Below are 8,839 nucleotides of genomic sequence, written 5' to 3'. Positions count from 1 at the left end.
TTCTCTCCACACCCTCACCAACATTTGTTGTTGCTAGTTGTTTGAAGATGTGCCATTCTCACTGGGGTGAGGTAGTATCTCATTGTGGTTTTAATTTGCATCTCCCTTATTACCAGTGATGTTGAACATTTTTTCATATGCTTGTTGGCCACAACCATTTCTTCTTTGGAGAAATGTCTTTAGCTCTTCTGCCCATTTTTTGATGGGGTTGTTTATTTTTGTTATTTCATGATTTCTCCATATATTTTGTGATCAGTCATTTATCACTACTTTTGTTCAACACAATTTTTAAAAAATATATTCAACCAAGTCCTGTGCTAAGTTATGTCTCATATGCTTTCAAGTGCAAGCAGCCTCTGCAGTTTATATGGCTGGTACGTCACCAGTGGACCCTTCAGTAGTTATGTTAAGGACACTGCAATTAATAGGGACAGTCTCTCACTGTTTCTTATAACCCAGTCCAGTTCACTATTGGTCTGTAATATGATCTGTAAAAGAGAGGGACTAAATTCCAGTCTGAAGGTACCTTAGTCCATCTAGAGCCCCATGGTATTTAAAGCCAACCAGGAGACTTATTGTTGTGTTAATTTGTTTTGTTAGATTAATGATTCTTCTGTTAATATTTAACCTTTTGTCAAACTGTGATGCATAGGGTTATACATCTGGATCAATACGAGTGAATAATGGGATAGGCATATTTTTTAATCTAATTTTCTTTTCCCACTAGTATACAACATTGTTTTTTTGGCAGTGTGTTTCAAAGATCCATAATTAATTAAACAGAGAATGACATATCCTTTTACCTTGTGAAATAAAATGGCCATGTGCTGAGTCCTTATTCTTTCTATGAAGCAAACTAGTCCTGATCTATATATTTCTCCAAAATTTTACCTGTCCTTGATCTTTCCTGAGGGTTTGAAATAGTGAAGGGAGTCTCTCTGAGGTTGGATGAGAGGAAGAATGAGTTACCCTTCATGGAGTGCTTATAGAACTGGTGCTAATTATTGTACCTAGATACACAAATCTGAAAGTGTCTGTGTTTTGTGATTAACAATATCTATGATGTTATTGGCGATGATGCTAAATAAAAAGTGAGACATTATCTGGATATTTCTTGATCTAAAATTATAAGACTTTTCAGATAGTAAAGAATATAAAGTACAGGTCTCCTTAATGCCTTACAATATTACTTTGCTCCTTCTTAATTTCCAAAACATCCTTTTTTACCCATTTTCTCAAAATTTGTCAGGCAAATATCCTCACTCTACACAGTGCTCTCACTATCCATGCTTCTGGACTTGACACATGCTGAATATAATTCCTCTGCTATATTCTTGCTGACCTGTTGTTTCTCCTTTTGAGGAAGGGCATCAGCTTCACCTTGCATTACTAAAATTCAGAGCTTCTTAGTGTTTTCTTACATGGTTGTACCTGAGATGGGATGAATAGATAGAAATCTCATGGAATAGCAGTGTTTTGCTTTAGTTATTTCTTCCAGGACAGGAAGTTGAAAAGCCACCGTCCGGCATTGTTAATCCCTTTAAAAGATGGCTCTATACTATAAAAACTCCTTTGACCGTGAACTCTCATCTGGGATTTAGCCATGTACACTCTGTCGGATTTGAGGAAAGCAGTTTCCTGTGAACACCAGGCCCTTGCAGAACATGTTTTTTTTTTTCCCCCTCCTTACTCAGGGCTGTAATCATAGGCTGCTTTTGTATTATCTCCAGCTTGAAGGTGCACAGTTGCCCTTTCCTGCCATGTTGCCAATCTCACTGACAGTAGCAATCAGGTCTTAATGTCAAAGGTCATTCACATCAACCTCCATCTGTTTCGGCTAACCTGTGGGTTTAGACTTCTTGCCTGATGGCTAACCTGGAATCCTAATGAGATGAATTCAAGCTGAACGTGCTTCTCTGGTTGACCCTCTGTAGCCCAGTTAAGAGTTTTTAGCTCTGAAAACACAGATAAAAGAGACTGGGGCCCTCCCTGGTGGCGCAGTGGGTTAAGGCATAGCACTAGGAATCTAAAGCCATTTCCGCATGAGTTCTATCCTTGCCTGCCCCGGGGTGATCCACATGGCGAGGCAGACCTCTCCTGGCCTACCCACTGCTCCCGTCAGCAGTGCACTTCATCAGTCGGCCTGTTCTGCTCCCCACTCTGTCTCTGGTGGATCCTCTTACTGCCCCTGCATCTCTGGGATGTAATTCAGTTCTGTATGCATAAGTAAATAAATCTTAAAAAAAAAAAAAAGATGTGGGTGTACTTGCCAACTTTCCTGTATTTTTTTGCATTCCTCTTTTCAGTTTCCAAGTCAATGAGAATCAAGTTTAAGTGACATAAAACAAGTGTCTCTGTGTGTGGTGCACTTAGTTAGTTCTCCCTCCAGACTATAGGGCAAAGTGATTTGGGACTCATTGGCATCTGCTCAACAGTGTTGGCAAACAAATGCAGTGATAGATGGATGAATAAGTATTCAGATTAACTAAAGGTGACTCTGAGGTTAATGAGGAAGTCATAAGGATTTTACCCACCGTGAATGTACCAGCACTGATCCTGTGCTGAATTAACTTAGCTGCTCTGAAAATAGCACCTCGAGCCACATTGGCAGGACAGCAGTTTTACTTTCTTCCAGTTGGTGGTGAGAAAGCCAATCAACACAGAAGCAGTGTTACCAGCATTAGCCTGTGATTATTAGAATAATTAGAATGTGAAGAACATCTGATTACTGTAAGGAACCGCAGCACATTTGCATAATGGACTCTGTGGCACCTTGGCACCTTTGATCCTAGCTCTGCTCCCTGCAGTCTCCCCTCCCTGTGCAGGCTGCTGCCTCCAGAGCATACAAATCATGCTTCAGCACCATGGTGGCAGTGTTACTTCAGATGGGTCCTATCCCCTTTGTCCCTTTGTCCTTCAGCTGTTTTTTTTTTTTTTTTTTGACCCTGGCCCCCTGCTCCCACTGTGCTCCTACACTCTGACAACTCGTATGGCATCTGCCTAACTGAACCTTAGTTTGCCTAACTGAGCCTCCAGACCTTCAACATTCCAGAGCTTCCAATCACTTTTCCAGTTCAGTCTTTAAAGACCAGATTTCAACAGGCTCATATCCGAGGGAAAAGGTGAGCTCTGTGACTCAGAGGGAAAAAATAAAACAAAACAAAGCACATGGTCTTGAATTTATGACCAGCGTCCCAATTACGCAGAGCTCTCAAGCCAACAACATCATGAGCTCTTAAATCATTTGTGCCATGGTGTTCCTGGGACTCTTGTTTAGGAAAGGAACTATTTCCTAACACACTGTAAAATTTTGTCCACCAGTAGCTATTACAAACACTAAGAGCTAACACTGAGCTCTTATGTCCCAAGTTCTCGATTAATCTTCATAAAATTTTCGTAACATAGTTAATGCCATTCCATCTGTTTTTAATAGATAGGAAAGTAAAAGTGCAAACAGACTCTAGGACTTCACCAAGAGCCCAGAGCTGGTGAGTGGGGGAGCCACAATCTGAATCTAAACTGATGTCTTTAACCATCATTGCCACCAATTCTTCTTCTCCCCCAAATAAATGAGTCTCTCTGGGCAACAATATCTTCAAAATTATAAAATAGAGAAAGAACATTATAGCATTTAGGTTCCCAGGAAAACTGCAGATATCAGGAAATGCAATTTGTTGTCAAGTACTTTGCATATAGGAAGTACTAAATCAAGCTAAATTAAATTCAACAGAGTTCTAGACAGTTAACAAGCCTTTATTAACTCCCTGCTGTGTGCTGGGTACCCAGCCTTGACTTGTGTTAGGCTTAATACTACTTAATTTTTGAAAATGCTGTTAAAACTATTCTTTTTTTTTTTTTAATTTAGGTGTCCTCAAAGAAAGTACAATTTGTAACTAATAATTAGTTATTAAATATAAATTATTCCAATTTTCTAACTTTGATTGCATTCAACACACCTTTATGAGGCATCTAACTGTAGCACACACGTGTTGTATGGTCTGTTTAGGTCATGATTATTGCCCTTCTCCTGTTTTTCCTCCTTCCATCAATACCCATGGTGATAGGTTACCTATAGCCATATTTGGCAATCTGTTCCAAGTAGGACCATACGATTCCTCCTTTTGAAAATTTGGAATTGAAATTTAGTATATATTTGTCCCTCTTTGCACATGACCACCATATACATTGTGAACTCGGAGAGAGTAGAGTATCATTGTGCCATTTAGATAGAGAAAGAAGTGAGAATTAAGATTTACAGAATTAAAAGATGAGTTACTATGGGGGAGAAAGAGACAGGAGAGGGTTCAGAACCATGATGCGAACTGCAACAGGCCCCATATTTGGTGGTGAAACTGTCACTCTTAATATTGTGCTTTATGGATTGAAGACTTTTCTTTAACAGAATTTGAGAGTCTGAATAAACAAGGATACCCTGAAAATTAAGATTTGGAAAAGTGATATGTTGAAGTTCTGAGGAGACCTGTATTTTATCCTTTTTTTTTTTTTTCTGGGAAAGAGTCTTGAAAATTTTCCTCTATGTATCTCGAGAGCTCTTTGGTAGAAGTTTGGAGTTCAAATTACCCCATTAGAATCAAGTGGCTTATGTGGATAAAAAATGGAAGGCGAATCATCATAAGCTCTCTCATTCACTGAGACATTTGCGTTATCTTTTACTTACTCCCTATTCCACAGTGACCACTGTTTAGCTCCTGACATTTTCCTACCTTCTGGTGTATCTTGACAGGTTACCATCCCCCGATAGTTGACTTTGCCATTAAAAGGAATAGATTTTCCTAGCAACTATCATGTACAGTGTGGCCCTACTTGTGAGCTAGAACATGCTTGTGTATCATCTTGACCATACTGGACCATCTTCCTTCTAACTTTGATATTGAGATCAGCAGAAGTCATGGAGATGGTCTACATGTGACCAGACATAATTTAGACCTCTAGTGAAGCTCTTTTGATGTGCAGTGCAGCCTAGAGCAAAATGAGACAACCTTCAGAAAGGGGGAGAAGAGGTGCAGAGTCACAGAGAAAAATGGATATGAGACTGGGAGAAAGAATCATGTGACCTGTGCCCAGTGTCAACCTTCCTGAGGCCTGGATACTTTCCTGGCCTTGGTTTTCATCTAGACGAACATGATCTGGTTTGTCCAGTTCAACAACAAATGACAACTGTGTTCCCTTTTATTGATCTAGACAAGTCACAGACACCTTATTTCTGTGGAACCTCAATTCTTTTAAGAAAGCCCCCTTCTGGACTCAGTTTCTCTCACTCACATTAGGAACATTTGAAAGGATTGTTTCCAGTTTGCAGATTCAAGAACTGAGGCTCTGGAGAGGTCAAACATCTAATAAGTGGTGTAACTGGGATTTAAATCAGATTTGGTTACTTGTAAAGCCCCCACATTTTTTAACAGGTTTCATTGTCTTTCAAGGAACAGACTTCAATTGTTTTTGTAGTCAACAGCAATTTTGCCTGTCTTGAAGCCTCTGAAGACAGATTGGATGTCCGAAAAATGAATCCCAAACTTTTCTGATTAAATATCTGCTTTCCAATTGCTCTTTGAAATATGAGATAGAAAATGGCAATGCTGATGAAGATGAAATGAACTCAGGCGGAAGCCTGAGCTGAATTTGGGGAAGATGATTAGTGAATTGTGCTGGTGAGAAACAAAGAGGTTGTTTGCCTTTTTCCTATTATCCATGTTTTATTAAAAAGGCTGACAGAATTCCACCTGAGAGTGCTCTAATTAAAAGGTCTTCTGGATAAAAATCTGAATGCAACAAAGGGACAATAAATTAAAGTATATGTGTTCTTTGTACTGTTCCCATTTCATTAGCCACTGGACCACATCTCTTCCTATTATCCACCAGGGATCATTCCACAGAGCGGCAATGAACACAGTCCCTGCTGAGTGTGGAAGGCCCACTAGACATTGATCTTTACAATTTTTTCTTCTCCAACCAGGAGAAGTCACAGCTTTCAGAAACGAAGAGTTGTTAAATGTATTTTTAATTAACCTTAACTGGTGCCATTTTATTTCTGTATAGGTCATTTCTGACAAAATGAGTCAAAGGTTACTAGGTTTTCTCTTCAGGAATGACCTGACACTGGTTAGAATCGCAGAGAGCTTTTGAACTAGACTTTTCTAATACCAGCAAGGGTTTCTTTCCAGGGGTTGGCCCCAAACTCCTAGCAAAAGGAACAGGGAACCCTCACCCATTACTATTACCACCCACACAATCCAACTACCTTTCTTTATATAGCCATTATTGGCACAATCAAGGATCCTGGGGGCTAAGAAATTTCAGTCCCAATACCATGGTTGTTGGTATGTTTTTCTGAGTAAAGTACATTTTTAAAAAGTGCACTCTAAAAATCCATACTTTTCCTACATTTCAATTTGTAATAGTGGCAAAGAAAGTAGTGCTAATTTCACTGGTGAGCAATTGGAAGAGATAAATAGAGAGAGGAGGTGACAATGTATAGGGTACGTGTTCCTTTAAAACAGTATGCCAAACTTCAGAATTACATTGTGCTTTTAAGGGCAAAGAATGACCAAACCAGTTTTAAGAACTTTTTAGTATTTCCAGTTCCCAATATGTTATCAACTAAAATGTAAGATGTTTGCTAAATGTAAGATGTTCTTGCTGCTTCTAGCAGGAAGGGTGGTGGGAAGAAAGAAAAAGAAAAATGAAAGCGTAAAGGGAGGGAAGAATATGATCAGGGCCCAGAAGATGACATAAGACCAACTAGTAACTTTAAATTATCAGGATGTGTCTGCATTTCTGACTCTTACTGGCTGGTCCCTCTGAGAAAGATTATTTAATGCAGATTTGTCCTTTCATTATAGCTGGTGTAAATCAAATTTCAACATTTGCTCCACACTAAGCTGAAAGCCACAGAGAGAGAACAGAAATGATTCAATATGCCTGGAGTAATTTCTCCAATCAGGTCTATATTCCAGGACAAACTTTTTCAATCTTGCTATACTACTGGTCAGGGTATGGAAAGAGGAAAGAGGTCACAGAAATTTTGAGCATTCTCTATATTCATAGGTTGTGCCCTGCACCTGTGATAAATGGTGGTGATGAGGCTTGACTCTGAAGAACAGTCTAGAAGAAGCATGATGATTGTTGGTTTGCCATGATTTGCCAATTAGTAAAGTAACACATATTATCAACACACACACTCTCACTTTCTTGCTCACTCTCTCTTCCCCCTCTTTTTCTCCTCTTCCCGCACCCCCCCCTTCTCCCTACCCTCTCTCTCTCTTCTTCCCCCCTCTCTCATACATATACAAAGTAAACGTGCTTCTGGGGCTAAAAGGAGGGACATCTGGTTTTTCAGAACATTCTTCCACATTTACTTGGAGGAAAATATAGCTCTTGTGTTTTCACTAGTATATCTTCTAGAAGAGAGAAGATAGAAGCTCTTGTGTTTTCACTAGTATATCTTTCAGAAGAGAGAGGATAGATTATTTTTTAAAAAACAATTTTTCTAAAATTGAAGATGGGGAAAAACTGTATTTAACCCAGATTTAAAAGGAAAGAACAAATGAACAGACCCCGCAGAGTAAGTCATTCCCAAATGATTCTTTCCCTTCAGCTTAAGACATTTCTATGAGGTGAGAGTCACACATTCTCAAACATATTTACACCCAAATTACTGTACCAACATTTAGATCATTCCCAAGTAACAGTGTGAAACCGGCAGCCTCAGAAATATTTATAACTGAAATGCGTGATTGGTGGCACAAAAATTGTTCTATAAAATACCACACCTGTCATTTCATTTCTGATTACTGACTTAGGGTGAATGATCTGTAGAAAAATATAAATTATTTGTATTAAGGAAATGGTGATTAAATATGAGATTTGTGTATTAGTCATTAATCTTTCCATTTAAATGCAAATTCTTCATTGAACCACTATCTGAAAAAAATTCATACCTAATAAGAAACAAGTTTGATCTTCTGATTTATTATTTTAGACAAGGCTTTTAAAATATGCCTTTTCTTGTCAAGGGGAAGGGTGGATTCTATTTACATTTTTAAAAAGTGCACACTAAAAATCCAGTTAACCAAATATTACTTGAAACTCAAATGTAAAAGTCCTTTTCTTGGCTCAGGAATGCCTGGACTTTACCTATGTGCTTGAGAGAGGTGTAACAGATTATAGCCACTCTGGCTCAACAGCTCCAAGTCATGAATTGCTGGGGATCTTCAAGTTGTTAGTGGGGTTTTCCCACCACACATTATCTTAACACTTACAAAATAGATGTCTTGCCTACATATTTCACAGAAATTACTAGTATATTGCAGAAGGCACTGTGTTCACTTTTAACTAGACACACTCATTTAATACTCACAGCAACTCATTACATGGGTTTTATTTTTAACCTCTGTTTACAGATCAAGGGTTGAGCCCCAGAAATTCTGAGGAGCAGGTCTAAGATTACATGAAGATGTAATAAAGGAGCTGGGATTCAAACCTTGATCAGCTGACAGCATAGCTTATTAATTCACTTGTAGACCCCATCCCCTTCCCATGTTAAATTTTATGTAAAGGCATTTATGATTAATTTTTATTTTTTAATATTTTTTTATATCATTCTTCATTTTGTGCGTTTTTTTCATCTTAATTGTAATCCCCGTGGGCTTCCCACCAACAATTCACCATGGTGCTATCACCATAGTCCAGTGCACTCTTCCCACCCCAGTTCTGATCCCATTCTGCTTTCCATTCCCATAAAATGTCTCTGGTTTCTGGTTTACAGTTGTTCATTGTTTACATTTTACTCTTTTACATTTGTTTCTACTTCCTCACCCTC

The sequence above is a fragment of the Condylura cristata genome, unplaced genomic scaffold (assembly GCF_000260355.1).
Source record: "Condylura cristata isolate star-nosed mole 26May11 unplaced genomic scaffold, ConCri1.0 scaffold00004, whole genome shotgun sequence".
Taxonomy (NCBI): domain Eukaryota; kingdom Metazoa; phylum Chordata; class Mammalia; order Eulipotyphla; family Talpidae; genus Condylura; species Condylura cristata.
Note: the sequence above shows the minus strand (reverse complement) of the source record.